The sequence below is a fragment of the Symphalangus syndactylus genome, chromosome 12 (assembly GCF_028878055.3).
Source record: "Symphalangus syndactylus isolate Jambi chromosome 12, NHGRI_mSymSyn1-v2.1_pri, whole genome shotgun sequence".
Lineage (NCBI taxonomy): Eukaryota > Metazoa > Chordata > Mammalia > Primates > Hylobatidae > Symphalangus > Symphalangus syndactylus.
The window spans coordinates 139,262,958-139,278,951 of NC_072441.2; the positions used below are offsets into that span (position 1 = coordinate 139,262,958).

Below are 15,994 nucleotides of genomic sequence, written 5' to 3' on the forward strand. Positions count from 1 at the left end.
ACCTGGCTAATTTTTGTATTTTTAGCAGAGATGGGGTTTCACCATGTTGGCCAGGCTGATCTCGAACTCCTGACCTCAGGTGATCCACCCACCTCGGCCTCCCAAAGTGCTGGGATTACAGGCGTGAGCCACTGCGCCTGGCCGTCACAAACATTTTTTAAAAGAAGTATAATTGATATGCTAGGAGAGGAGAGAAAATGCAATCATATAAAATGCTCAATTAAAACAAGAGAAGACATAACAGCCCTTAACATGTATGCACCAAACAACGGTTTGTTAAAATACATGAGACAAAAACTAATAGAACTGCCAAGTATTGGAGTTGGAGTCTTCAACACTCCTCTTTCAGTAATTTATAGATCAAGTAGGCAGAAAATCAGTAAGGACATATTTGAACTCAACAGCACGATCAATCAACTAGATTAATCAACTAGATATAATTGATGTCTATCAACTACTTCATTCGATAACAGCAGAATACACATTCTTCTCATGCTCACATGAATCATTCACCAAAATGGAACACATCCTGGATCATAAAACAAACCTTAACAAATTTAAAAGAATAGAAATTATACAATGTCTGCTCTCAGACCATAATATAATTAAACTAGAAATCAGTAACAGTAAAATAGCCTCAAATACTTACAGATTAAACAAGACACATCTAAATAATGTATGAGTTAAAGAAGAAATCTTAAAGGAAATTTTAAATATTTCAAACTAGATGAAAACAAAAACACAACTTATCAAAATTTATGGAATGCAGTAAAAGCAGTGGTTAAGGCCGGGCGCGGTGGCTCACGCTTGTAATCCCAGCACTTTGGGAGGCCGAGGCGGGCGGATCACGAGGTCAGGAGATCGAGACCACGGTGAAACCCCGTCTCTACTAAAAATACAAAAAATTAGCCGGGCGTGGTGGCGGGCGCCTGTAGTCCCAGCTACTTGGAGAGGCTGAGGCAGGAGAATGGCGTGAACCCAGGAGGCGGAGCTTGCAGTGAGCCGAGATCGCACCACTGCACTCCAGCCTGGGTGACAGAGCAAGACTCCGTCTCAAAAAAAAAAAAAAAAAAAAAAAAAAAAAAAAAAAAAAAAAAAAAAAAAGCAGTGGTTAGAGGGAAATTTATAGTATTGAATGCAAATGTTAGAAAAGAAGAAGGATTTAAAAAATCAATAATCTAAGCTTCCAACTTAGGAAATTAGAGAAAGAAAGATCAATTTAATCCTAAAGTAAGCATAAGAAAATAAGTAATAATTAGAACAAAAATCAGTGAAATTGAAAACAGGAAAATAGAGAAATCAACAAAATCAAATGCTGTCTTGGAAAAGATCAATAAAATTGATAAAGCTCTAGCTGGCCTAACAAAGAAAAAAAGAGAAAGAACACAAATTACTGATATTAGAAATAAAGGAGACACCACTATTGATCCCATGGATGTCAAAAAGATAATAAATATATGAATAACTACATGACCACAAATTTGATAACTTAGATGAAATGGACAAATTCTTGGAACAACATGAGCCACCGAAGCTCACAATAGGAGAACGAGATGATCTGAATAGATTATTAAAGAAATCTATTAAAAAATTAAGTCAGTAGTTAATATCCTTTCAAAAAAGAAAGCACCAGTTTTAGATGGGTTCACTGTTTAATTCTATCAAAATTTAAGAAAGAATTTATATCAATTCTTTACAATCTCTTCCAGAAAATAGCAGCCAAGGGAACCTCTCTTAACTAATTCTATGAGACCAGCATTACTCTAATACCAAAACTGGATAAAGGCATTACAAGAACAAAAAGCTATAGACCAATATCTTTCATAAACATAGATGCAAAAATCTTCAACAAACTATTAGCAAGTTAAATCCAACAATGTATAAAAAATTTACATACCATAATCTAGTAGGATTTATTCAAGGTATATACAAGGCTGTTTCAACATTAAAAAGTCAACTGATGTTATCTACCCCATCAACAAAATAAAGAAGTAAAATCACATGATTATATCAATTGATGCAGAAAAAGCATTTGACAACCCCAACATTAATTGGTTTTTTAAAAATCTTAGATAATTAGGAATAGAGAACTTCCTCAACTCGATTTTTTTGAAACTACAAAAAAAGCTACAGCTAACATACTTAATAGCAAGAAAAAAAAAAAAAAAAAAAGATGTTTTCCCCTAAGATTGCGAAAAAGGCAAGGCTGTCCCCTCTCACCACTTCCATTTAACACTGAATGGAAGTCCTAGCTAATGCCAACAGGATAAGGAAAGGAAATAAAATGTATATAAATTAGGAAGAAAGAAATAAAACTGCCTTTTTTTGCAGATGATTGTCTATGTAAAAAATTCCAAAGAATCAGCCAAAAAAAAAAAAAACCCTAGAATTAAATGATTATGGCAAAGTTGCAGAATATAAGAATAATATACAAAATCATTAGCATATATATGTATAGATACATAGAGAATAATTGAACTTTGAAATTTAAAGCACTGTATAATTTTCAATATCAAAAAGTTAAATTAGATATAAACCTAACAAAACATGTACAGGATCTATATAAGGAAAACTACAAAATTATGATGAAAGAAATCAAAGATCTAAATAAATGGAGAGACATTTCATGTTCATAAATAGCAAGACTCAGAATTGCTAAGATGTCAATTGTTTCCAGATTGATCAATCTCAGTCTCAATCAAGATCCCAGAAAGGTATTTTGTGGATATCAACAAATTGATTCTAAAGTGTATATGGAAAAGCAAAAGACTCAGAAAAGCCAACATATAAAGAAGAACAAACTTCGGGGACTGACACTACTCAATCTCAAAACTTACTATAAGTTTAAATTTATCAAGATAGTATGGTATTGACAAAAGAGTGACTCATAGATCAATGGGAGTGAATAGGAAGCTCAGAAATAAATCCACACAAACATAGTCAACTGATCTTTGAAAAGACTATCAAAGGGTAGTCCTTTCAAAAATGGTGCTGGAACAACTGGATTTCCAAATGAAAAAAAAAAAAGAATCTAGATTCAGACCTTAAACCTTTCAGAAAAATTAACTCAAAATGGATCACAAACCTAAATATAAAATACAATACTATAAAATGTTAGAATAAAACATAAGACATAATTTAAGTGACATTGTGTTTGACAGTGACATTTTAGATACCACACCAAAAGTACAATCTACGTGACAGTGGAAAAACACACATGAACTGTGTTTTTCCTATTCTCTCACTCAACACATTAATCAACACAGAAGACTTCTGTGACCAAATGTGTGCAAGATTTTCCTCACACACCAAGCAAGCGATCAATTCTGCAGCAGACATCATCTGGATGTCCTCCAGTTCACATCTGACTCTATCTACCTGGAGATAATGGCCAAATCCCACAAGCTGAGGGCTCAGTCCCACAAGACTGACCCTCCTTGTTGTCATAAGTCCAGGCCTCCAGAACTTCCAACCAACCAGCTTTAAGTTGGGATTCCCACAAGCCCCTCTTTGGGTTCGATTAATTTGCTAGAGTGGCTCACAGAACTCAGGGAAACATGTTAACCAGTTTATTATGAAGGAAATTACAAAGGATACAGATGAAGAGATGCATAGTGCACAATATGGAGGAAGGGGCGTGCATGGACCTTCCATGACCCCCCGGGTGTGCTACTCTTAAGGAACTCCCACGTATAGACCTATGTGAAAGCTCTCCAAATCCATTCCTTTTGGATTTTTACGGAAGCTTCATTACATAGGCATAATTGATTAAATCATTGGCCACTGGTGATCAACTTAACCTTCAACCCCTTTCCCTTCTCAGGAGGTTGGGGGTGGAGCTAAAAGTTTCAACCCTCTAATTATGCGTTGGTCTTTCTGGTGACCAGCCCCCATCCTAAAGCTATGTAGAGGTTGCCAACCATCAGTTAATCATTAGCATACAAAAATATAACTTTATAGAGTCTAAGGATTTTAGGATTTGTATATTTAGGGAAAGGAGACAAAGACTAAATATATATTTTACATTATCACACCATGAAGGAAAAAAATGGACACATTGAACTTTATTAAAATTAAAATTTTTGCTCTGTGAAAGATACAGTTAAGAGAATTAAAAGACAAGCCACAGACTGGGAGAAAATATTTGCAAAACACATATTAGCTGTACATCCAAAATATACATTAAAAAACTCTTAAAACTTAACAATAAGAAAACGAACAACCTAATTAAATATTGGCAAAGATGTGAACAGACACCTCACCAAAGAAGATATGCAAATGAAAAATAAGCGTGTGAAAATATGTTCAACTTCATTTGTCATCACAGAATTGCAAATTAAAACAATAATAGGATACCACTACACACTTATTACAGTGGCTAAAATTTTTTCAAATATTTAAATGACAATACCAAATGTTGGTGAGGATGTGGAACAACAGGAACTATATCATTCATTGATGGTGGGAATGCAAAATGGTTCAGCCACTTTGGAAGACAGTTTGGCAGTGTCTTACAAAGCTAAACATAGCCTTACAATCCAGAAATCACACCATACAATCCAGAAATCACACTCCTAGGTATGTAAATTGATTTGAAATTTTATATTCCCACAAAAACCTGCATGGAAATGTTTATAGAAGTTTTGTTCACAGTCTCCAAAAACTGGATGCAACCAAGATTTCCTTTGATATATGAATGGAAAAACAAACTGGTACATCCACACAATAGAGTATTATTCAGCAATAAAAAATATATGAACTATCAAGCCACAAAAAGATTTAGAGAAAACTTAAATGCCCATTGTTAAATGAAAGAAGACACTATGAAAATACTATATTGTGTATGATTCAAATTATATGACATTCTGAAAAAAGCAAAACTATAGACAAAGAAAAATGATCCATGTGTGCCAAGGGTTTCGGGGTAGAAGGGAGCAATAAATAGATGAAGCATGGGGTATTTGTTACAGCAGAGAAACTATACTGTATGATACTGTAATGGTGGATACATTACAATAGGCATTTCTCAAACCCATAGAACTTGACAGCGAAAGAAAACTTAATGTACACAAATTTTTATTTTATTTTATTTTATTTTTATTTTTATTTTATTTTATTTTATTTTGAGACAGAGTCTCCCTCTGTTTCCCAGGCTGGAGTGCAGTGGCCCCGATCTCGGCTCACTGCAAGCTCCGCCTCCCAGGTTCATGCCATTCTCCTGCCTCAGCCTCCCGAGGAGCTGGGACTACAGGCGCCTGCCACCACGCCCAGCTAATTTTTTTTTTAATGTACACAAATTTTTAAAAGTCAGTTAGAAGGAAGGGAATCCCAGAAAGGAATGCAGACTGTGATAAGAGAATTTACCGGTATTGTAAAAATAACCTTACTGAAGAGGGTGAGAGATCAAGGTGCTGACCTAAGTAACTTTGGAAATTAGTAGTCTTTAAGACTAAAGGCATTTTAGCACTCTTCTCTACTGGATAAAGTTATTGTTTCTCACAGGGTATGGTTTAAAGTTTCCGGTACCACTGTACATGTATATTGGAACTGGACAACTAAGTAAATGGATGGTGGATGTTGGGGGCCAGGTTTCTCACGTTTGAGGTGGGAGTTTACAGATAAAAGGGGGAGGCCAGAATAACCCAAGGATTAGAGTTGGAGATATAACTATGAACTCGTGGTTAGATTAATACGGGCGCAAACGGTTAATTACAGAAATTTGTTTGTTAAGTGGTTTTATTGTTTAAATATCAACTTTTAAATTCGGGGTACATGTGTAGGTTCATTGCATGGATATGTTGTGTGATGCTGAGGCTTGGGGTATAATTGATCCTGTCACTCAGGTAGTGAGCATAGTACCCAATATGTAGTTTTTCAACCATCCCCACCCCTTACTCTAGTAGTCTCTAATGTCTATTGTTCCCATCTTTATATCCATGTGTACCCAATGTTTAGCTCCCACTTATGAAAACATGTGGTACTTGGTTTTCTGTTTCTGAATTAATTTACTTAGAACAATGGCCTCAAGCTCCATCCATGTTGCTGCAAGGACATGACTTTATTCTTTTTTATGGCTGCCTAGTATTCCATGATATGTATGTACCACATTTTCTTTATCCAGTCCACCATTGATGGGCACCTGGGTTGAGTCTATGTCTTTGCTACTGTGAATACTGCTGCAATAAACATATGAGTGTATGTGTCTTTTCGGTAGAATGATTTATTTTTCTTTGGGTATATACCCAGTAATGAGATTGCTGAGTTGAATGGTAGTTATATTTTTAGTTCTTTGAGAAATCTCCAAACTGCTTTCCACAGTTACTGAACTAATTTACATTCTCACCAGCTGTGTATAAGCTTTCCCTTTTCTCTGCAGCCTCATCAACATGTTATTTTTTGACATTTTAGTAATAGTCATTCTGACTGTGTGAGATGGTATCTCATTGTGGTTTTAATTTGCATTTCTCTGATGATTAGCGATGTTGAACATTTTCTCATATATTTGTTGGCCACTTCTATGTCTTCTTTTGAGAAGTATCTGTTCATGTCCTTTGCCCACTTCTTAAGGGGGTTACTTATTTTTTGCTTGTTGAATGAAGTTCCTTATAGATTCTGGATATTAGATCTTTATTGGATGCATAGTTTGTAAATATTTTCTCCCATTCTGTAGATTGGCTTTTTATCCTGTTGATATTTTCTTTTGCTGTGGAGAAGCTCTTTAGTTTAATTAGGTCCCACTTGCCAATTCTTTTTGTTGCAATTGCTTTTGAGGACTTATTCATAAATTCTTTGCCAAGGCCAGGGTCCAGAAGGGTATTTCCTAGATTTTTTTCTTCTAGAATTTTTAAAGTTCTAAGTCTTACATTTAAGTCTTACATTTAAGTCTTAATCCAATCAACTTTTGAGTTAATTTTTGTATATGGTGAAAGGTAAGGGTCCAGTTTCATTCTTCTGCATATGGCTAGCCAGTTACTATCCCAGCACCATTTATTGAATAGGGAATGCTTTCCCCATTGTTTATTTTTGTCAACTTTGTTGAAGATCAGATGGCTGGCGAGAATGTAAATTAGTTCAGTAACTGTGGAAAGCAGATATGTGGCTTCATTTCTGGGTTCTCTATTATATTCCATTGACCTATGTGTCTGTTTTTATACTAGTACTATGCTGTTTTGATTACTGTGGCCTTGAGGTATAGTTTGAAGTCAGGTAATGTGATGTCTGCAGCTTTGTTCTTTCTGCTTAGGATTGCTTTGGCACTTTGGGCTCTTTTTTGGTTCCATGTGAATTTTACAAGAGTTTTTTTCTAATTAATTACAGAAATATTATGTTATAATCTCATGTGTCTCAACTTGACTGGGCCATGGGGTATCCAGAGATTTGGTTAACCATTACTTCTGGGTGTGTCTGTGAGTGTTTCTAGGTGAGACTAACATTTGAATCAGTAGACGGAGTAAAGCAGATTGTTCTCCCCAGTGTGTGTGGGCCTCATTCAATCTGTTGAAGGCCTGAATAGAAGAAAAGGCTGAATAAGAAAAAATTCTTGTTTTGGCCATTGCACCCAGTTTTTTGCAAAGCTTGCAACTATTTCAAAATGTCGGGTTAATTAGGATCATCCCATTGGTTAATAAATAAATGTGTTTGTGCTTTTAAAAATAATTCTTTCTGACTGACTCTCTTCAGACTGGGACACTGGTCTTCTCCTTCCTTTGGACTCAGACTCAGACCGGAATTTACAACATCAGCTCACCTGGGTTTCCAGCTGGCCAACTTCAGATCTTGGACTTCTCATCTTCTATAATCATGTGAGCCAATTCCTTATAATAATATATTTACCATTGGTTCTGTCTCTCTGAAGAACCCAGACTAATATATTGTGCTTTTACTAACATATTGTGCTTTTTGGTTTTGGGGGGTTTTTTGAGACAGGGTCTTACTCTGTTGTCCAGGCTGGAGTGCAGTGGCATGACCTCGGCTCACTGCAACCTCTACCTCCTAGGCTTAAGCAATCCTGCCTCAGCCTCCCAAGTAACTGGGACTACAGGCATGCACCACCACACCCAGCTAATTTTTGTATTTTCAGTAGAGACAGGGTGTTGCCATTTTGCCCAGACTAGTCTCGAACACCTAAGCACAAGCAATCCATCTGTCTTGGCCTCTCAAAGTGCTAGGATTATAGGCATGAGCCACTGCACCTGACCAGTAATACATTTGTGTATATATACATGGGTTAACATAAAAATGTTTGTGCTATCAGCTGGAAGGGCATAAAAGAAATGACACCTCAGTAGCAACAAGCACACCTAATGCCTAGATCTTGGTTTCTAATACTGTCCTCCAATAAATAAAGCAGGAATCTTTGAGAAATAGTTGATTCTAGGACTGGAGCAAGAAATACACAAGATGATACTGGAACTTCTCATAGTGCCATAAAATAAGGAAGTGTTCAACAACAACCTATGATGGAGGTGTATCAGAGGAGGACAAGAGCCAATGGAAAGAGCTCCCAATGTCCAAAGCTGGAACAACTTGAACAACAAAACAAATAAGGTATGCCAGATTCTAATCCAAAGTAAAAAAATAAATATTTCTGAATCCATGCTTACATAAATAAGTGATTGAATAAATTACAGATACTCCACCCTCAAGGAAGGGGAGCATAACTTCCCACTCTTTAAGTGTGGGCTGCACATAGCAACTTCCTTCCAAACAATACACTATGGAGGGGGCAGGAGAGGATAACTAACTTTACAGTGGAGAAACCTGACACACCACCTCAGCCAGGTGATCAAGGCCACTATCAACAGTCATAAATCGTGTTGATAGTATGTTATGTACCCTTGACGTGATGCAGTGAAAATGGCACGTTGTCTCTGTAGTCTGTCTCCCAGTAACCCATGACCCCAGTCTTATCATGAGAAAAACAGCAGACAAATTCCCATAGTGAGGCATCCTACAAACTACTTGGCCATTACACCTCAAAATTCTCTTACTAAATGTGATATGGTATTCTGGATGAAGTCCTGGAACAGGAAAACAACATTAGATAAAAACTAAGGAAATATGGATAAAGTATGACTTTAGTTAATAATTATATGTCAATAGTGATTCCTTAATTATAACAAGAATTTCACACCAATGTAAGCAGTTAATAATAGGGGAAACCATAGAGGATATTTTGAAAATCTCTACTATCTTCTCAACTTTTTCTGTAAATCTAAAAAGATAATGTCTATTTAAATAAACAAAAACAAAAAAAATAACTTAAAGGATATACTTCAGCAAGGAGAAAACTGAATTTAGAGGGAAGCTAATGAGCTAGAAAATAAAATATGTCAGTAAATTTAATTAACTATTAACTGAAAGAGATAATTTTTTTATTAATAGGCAAAACTATGACTAGAAATAATAACTAGATGAGAATGATGTTCAATTAGTGATTAAGTAAGTTAAAGTCTGTGTCATGTTTGGGAAGTATGAGGATAGAAATATTGAATGACTTAAATCTGTTAGAAAAAAATGAGTACTTAAGTATGTGTATACAATTAAGTATATAAAAATTGAGGGATAACCACAATAAAATGAAAAACACAGTCTATTTTCCAAACTGCTACAGAGGGGAAAAAGGGTATGCAGGGGAAGAATGGATATAGAAAACATTTTCAGTTCAACAGAATGCAAGAAAAGGAGAAAAAAAAAGAACAGAAAACAAAGCACAGAAAAAGTTGGTTAAAAAGATATGCAAATATGTAGATCGTGACAATAAATGTTGTATGAGATGCATCTTGCACATACCCTCAAATTCTCTTGGCCTCACCTGTCTCCCAAACACTCAGCCTCTTGCCTTTCTACAGCTACTGCCAAGTGACAGTCAACTCTGTTGGGTCCGTGGCTGGAGGCCACTGCCCATTGTCTCTGTCCTTTCCCACTCCATTGGCACTTTATGTCACAATGCATGAACCAGGTAACTCAGCCTGAAGTTCAAAAGAGTTAAGTACCCAAGGGCAGAAGGCCTAAGTAGAGATAAGAGAACAGAGCCAGCAGATAAATGCCTTCTGTTTGCTTCCCTTCAATGGACTTTTCCAAGGCGTGCATATGCCTGTACAGCATGTGTGGAGATGTGCCAAAAGGCCAAGTGAGTGTATCTGTCAAGCATTGCCATTGTCTTGTGGTGTGCTGTGAAGTCCTTACACATGCTTTCCATTCTCCTTTGCCTCAGTTACCCTTTCTCTCTCTCTCCTAATGACTCAACATTGCTTCAGGCTCTGTTGCTGAGGCAAATGGAAAATAAACAAATAAATTTAAAAACCTATCTACTCAAATAGATTGGAGGAATAGATTTAAATCCAGTAAAACACAAGAGACACATCCGAAATAAAATTCATTAGAAATGTTGAAATGAAGACATGGAAAATATACACTGTGAAATTACTAACAACAACAACAAAACTGGTGTAGTAATATTAATATCAGACAAACTAAAACCTGAGGTATAATAGATAGTACGTAACAATATATTACATACATATTTAATATATATACTTATAGAAAGAAAAAATCCACCCAGGAAATATAACAATAATGAATTTATATGCACCTAAAAAAATTACCTGAAAACATACAATACAGACACAGACAGGATTAGAAAAAAAAAAATGACCAATATAAAAAATAATGGGAGATTTCAGCAAACATCTATTAGAAATCATATACCAAGTGGCCAGGTGCGGTGGCTCATGCCTGTAATCCTAGCACTTTAGGAGGCTGAGGTGGGTGGATCACTTGAGGTCAGCAGTTCCAGACCTGCCATGCCAACATGGTGAAACCCCATCTCTACTAAAAATACAAAAATTAGCCAGGTGTGGTAGTGCACGCCTGTAATCCCAGCTACTCAGGAGTTAGAGGCAGGAGAATCGTTTGAACCCAGGAGGCAAAGCTTGCAATGAGCTGAGATCGTGCCACTGCACTCTAGCCTGGGCAACAGAGTGAGACTCGGTCTCAAAAAAAATTTAAAAAAGAAACCATATACCAAGTAGACAAAATGTTATTAGGGTATAGAAGGTTTAAACTTAAAGTATAATAATAATAAAATAAAATAAAAAAGTATAGAAGGTTTGAACAACTAAATCAATATATTTTCTAATAAATGCATATATAGAGTTTTCAACCAATAAACAGAAAGAATGCATTCTCTTTCAGTTCATATGAATTATTTACAAAAATTGACTACGTATAATACTATACACAGGAAATCTCAACAAAGAAGCAATATCATGTAGATCATTTTCTCTTGTGGCAATAAATCTAAATTAGAAGCAACCATAAACATTAAATCCAAACAAAACAGGCACACATTGAAATTTTTAAAATGCTTTTCTAAATAACTTACTATGAAAGAGGACATCACAATAAAAATTATAAGTATTTCTCATGAACTGTAACTGAAGTTTGCACATTAAAACTATGTAACTAGTAGAATACCTGCAAGAGAATTTGTAACTGTAAATGCACCAATTAAAATAAAGTTAGAAAATAAATGTTATATTTAACTGAAGAACCAATAAAAAGATTGTAGTAAACAAAAACAAGACAGAAGACAGTAAATATTAAAAATAAGGGTAGAAATTAATAAAACAAAAAAAAAAAAGAAAATAACAGAATCAACTAAGACAAAAGCTACTTCTCTTAAAGAGAAAAACTAATAAAACAGTCTTCCAATAAGACTAAGCAATGGAACAAAGACAAAAGGCATAAATACACAAAATTAGATACGAAGAAGGGGATATAACTAAAATAGACTTTAATAATCATAATAGAATACGATCAGCTTTATGTTTTAAAATTTGAAAACACAAAGAATTTTACATTTCTAGAAAATAAAAATTACCAAAATTGGCTCAAGAAGAAATAAGAAACTTGAATAAATTAAGCCATTAAAGAAATCACATGGCAAATAAAAGTAAAACCACCTCAACGAAAAGATCCACTCTTAAATGGATACTTGATATGTGACAGAGGTTATGTCACAAATCAGTAAGGAAGGAATGGCTTCTTCAATAAATGGCACTGAGACAACTGACCACACTTATTGAAAAAAATAAAACCAGCTGCTTACATTTTTAATTACATATGAAAATTAATTCTGGGTAGATTAAAAATCTAAATAGAAAAGGCAAAACTTTAAGACATTTAGAAAAAAACATGAAAACATCTTCAGGGTAGAGAATTTCTCAAACAAGACACTATGAGAAAAGAAAAATATTGATAAATTTAACTTTTATTTTAAAACTTTATTCAGCAATAGTTATCATATGCAAAGTAAAAGACAAGCCACAACAGTCTCTTTGGAAAATAAATTGGCATTCTCTAATAAAGCTGAAGATATGCATACCTTCTGATTAAGAAACTTCTCTCCTAGATATAGTCCCTAGAGAAACTCATGCATGTGTGTGCCCAGAGCCATGTACAAGAATGTTTACAGTGATATTGTTTGAACTATTCAAAAACTGGAGGAGTGAAGCAAATCAATAGTAGAATTTTTGTGGAACATTCATTTGATAAAATGCCTAGTAGAATTTTTGTGGAACATTCATTTGATAAAATGCCATCAGCAGTGAAAATGAGGAACTACAGCCACATATCACAAGGTTTAATTAATCTCACAAACATAGGTTGAATCAGAGAAGTAAGACATAAAAGAAAAAGTGCAAAATGATTTCGCCTATTTAAATTCAAATGTAGGAAAAACTAACCTATAGTGTTTTGAGATAACTACATTGGTGGCTAAACTATATAGAAAAAAAAAAAAAAAGAAAAGCAAGAATGTGATCGATAAAAATCAGGATAATGGTTACATCCAGGAGAAAGGAAGTAAGTATAATTAGGAAGGGACATATGAAGGGTTTCTGGAACTGACAACCTTCTACTTCTTAAATTGAGTAGTAATTTCCCTGAGTGTTCACTTTGTAATTATACTGAACATTTAGGACTTAAGCACTTTTCTGAAGGTATGTTTCATTTTACAGTTTTAAAAGATTGGAAGAAAAAGACAAGTCACAGACTAGGAGAATATCTTTGTAATACATATGATCAACAAATAATATTCAGAATACATATTTTTTAGCATATCCATCATATCAAATATTTATTATTTCCTTGTGGTGAGAACATTTAAAATCCTCTCTTTTCACAATTTGATTTTTTTGTTTTTTTTATGGGATTTCTTTTTTTTATTATTATTATACTTTAGGTTTTAGGGTACATGTGCACAATGTGCAGGTTTGTTACATATGTATCCATGTGCCATGTTGTTTTGCTGCACCCATTAACTCGTCATTTAGCATTAGGTGTATCTCCTAATGCTGTCCCTCCCCCCTCCCCCCACCCCACAACAGTCCCCGGAGCGTGATGTTCCCCTTCCTGTGTCCATGAGTTCTCATTGTTCAATTCCCACCTATGAGTGAGAACATGCGGTGTTTGGTTTTTTGTCCTTGCGATAGTTTACTGAGAATGATGTTTTCCAGTTTCATCCATGTCCCTACAAAGGACATGAACTCATCATTTTTTATGGCTGCATAGTATTCCATGGTGTATATGTGCCACATTATCTTAATCCAGTCTATCGTTGTTGGACATTTGGGTTGGTTCCAACTCTTTGCTATTGTGAATAGTGCCGCAATAAACATACGTGTGCATGTGTTTTTATAGCAGCATGATTTATAGTCCTTTGGGTATATACCCAGTAATGGGATGGCTGGGTCAAATGGTATTTCTAGTTCTAGATCCCTGAGGAATCGCCACACTGACTTCCACAATGGTTGAACTAGTTTACAGTCCCACCAACAGTGTAAAAGTGTTCCTATTTCTCCACATCCTATCCAGCACCTGTTGTTTCCTGACTTTTTAATGATGGCCATTCTAACTGGTGTGAGATGGTATCTCACTGTGGCTTTGATTTGCATTTCTCTGATGGCCAGTGATGATGAGCATTTTTTCATGTGTTTTTTGGCTGCATAAATGTCTTCTTTTGAGAAGTGTCTGTTCATGTGCTTCGCCCACTTTTTGATGGGGTTGTTTGTTTTTCTCTTGTAAATTTGTTTGAGTTCATTGTAGATTCTGGATATTAGCCCTTTGTCAGATGAGTAGGTTGCAAAAATTTTCTCCCATTCTGTAGGTTGCCTGTTCACTCTGATGGTAGTTTCTTTTGCTGTGCAGAAGCTCTTTAGTTTAATTAGATCCCATTTGTCAATTTTGGCTTTTGTTGCCATTGCTTTTGGTGTTTTAGACATGAAGTCCTTGCCCATGCCTATGTCCTGAATGGTATTGCCTAGGTTTTCTTGTAGGATTTTAATGGTTTTAGGTCTAACATTTAAGTCTTTAATCCATCTTGAATTAATTTTTCTATAAGGTGTAAGGAAGGGATCCAGTTTCAGCTTTCTACATATGGCCAGCCAGTTTTCCCAGCACCATTTATTAAATAGGGAATCCTTTCCCCATTTCTTGTTTTTGTCAGGTTTGTCAAAGATCTGATAGTTGTAGATATGCGGCATCATTTCTGAGGGCTCTGTTCTGTTCCATTGATCTATGTCTCTGTTGTGGTACCAGTACCATGCTGTTTTGGTTACTGTAGCCTTGTAGTATAGTTTGAAGTCAGGTAGCGTGATGCCTCCAGCTTTGTTCCTTTGGCTTAGGATTGACTTGGCGACACGGGCCCTTTTTTGGTTCCATATGAACTTTAAAGTAGTTTTTTCCAATTCTGTGAAGAAAGTCATTGGTAGCTTGATGGGGATGGCATTGAATCTATAAATTACCTTGGGCAGTATGGCCATTTTCACAATATTGATTCTTCCAACCCATGAGCATGGAATGTTCTTCCATTTGTTTGTATCCTCTTTTATTTCATTGAGCAGTGGTTTGTAGTTCTCCTTGAAGAGGTCCTTCACATCCCTTGTAAGTTGAATTCCTAGGTATTTTATTCTCTTTGAAGCAATTGTGAATGGGAGTTCACTCATGATTTGGCTCTCTGTTTGTCTGTGATTGGTGTACAAGAATGCCTGTGATTTTTGTACATTGATTTTGTATCCTGAGACTTTGCTGAAGTTGCTAATCAGCTTAAGGAGATTTTGGGCTGAGACAATGGGGTTTTCTAGATATACAATCATGTCATCTGCAAACAGGGACAATTTGACTTCCTCTTTTCCTAATTGAATACCCTTTATTTCCTTCTCCTGCCTGATTGCTCTGGCCAGAACTTCCAGCACTATGTTGAATAGGAGTGGTTAGAGAGGGCATCCCTGTCTTGTGCCAGTTTTCAAAGGGAATGCTTCCAGTTTTTGCCCATTCAGTATGATATTGGCTGTGGTTTGTCATAGATAGCTCTTATTATTTTGAGATACGTCCCATCAATATCATCTAATTTATTGAGAGTTTTTAGCATGAAGGGTTGTTGAATTTTGTCAAAGGCCTTTTCTGCATCTATTGAGATAATCATGTGGTTTTTGTCTTTGGTTCTGTTTATATGCTGGATTACATTTATTGATTTGTGTATGTTGAACCAGCCTTGCATCCCAGGGATGAAGCCCACTTGAGCATGGTGTATAAGCTTTTTGATGTGCTGCTGGATTCGGTTTGCCAGTATTTTATTGAGGATTTTTGCATCAATGTTCATCAAGGATATTGGTCTGAAATTCTCTTTTTTGGTTATGTCTCTGGCAGGCTTTGGTGTCAGGACGATGCTGGCCTCATAAAATGTGTTAGGGAGGATTCCCTCTTTTTCTATTGATTGGAATAGTTTCAGAAGGAATGGTACCAGTTCCTCCTTGTACCTCTGGTAGAATTCGGCTGTGAATCCATCAGGTCCTGGACTTTTTCTGGTTGGTAAGCTATTGATTATTGCCACAATTTCAGAGCCTGTTATTGGTCTATTCAGAGATTCAACTTCTTCCTGGTTTAGTCTTGGGAGGGTGTATTTGTCGAGGAATTTATCCATTTCTTCTAG

The 15,994-nt window shown here is 35.7% G+C and overlaps 1 long non-coding RNA gene across 1 annotated transcript in view; it reads left to right on the plus strand.

Annotated features, from left to right (window-relative positions):
- Positions 1–15,994, plus strand: part of LOC134734595 (uncharacterized) — a 320,879-nt gene that overhangs the window by 289,415 nt on the left and 15,470 nt on the right. The window contains exon 2 of the long non-coding RNA XR_010117730.1: positions 7,681–7,802. This is a non-coding gene — a long non-coding RNA (uncharacterized lncRNA). The remainder of the gene's footprint in view (positions 1–7,680; positions 7,803–15,994) is intronic.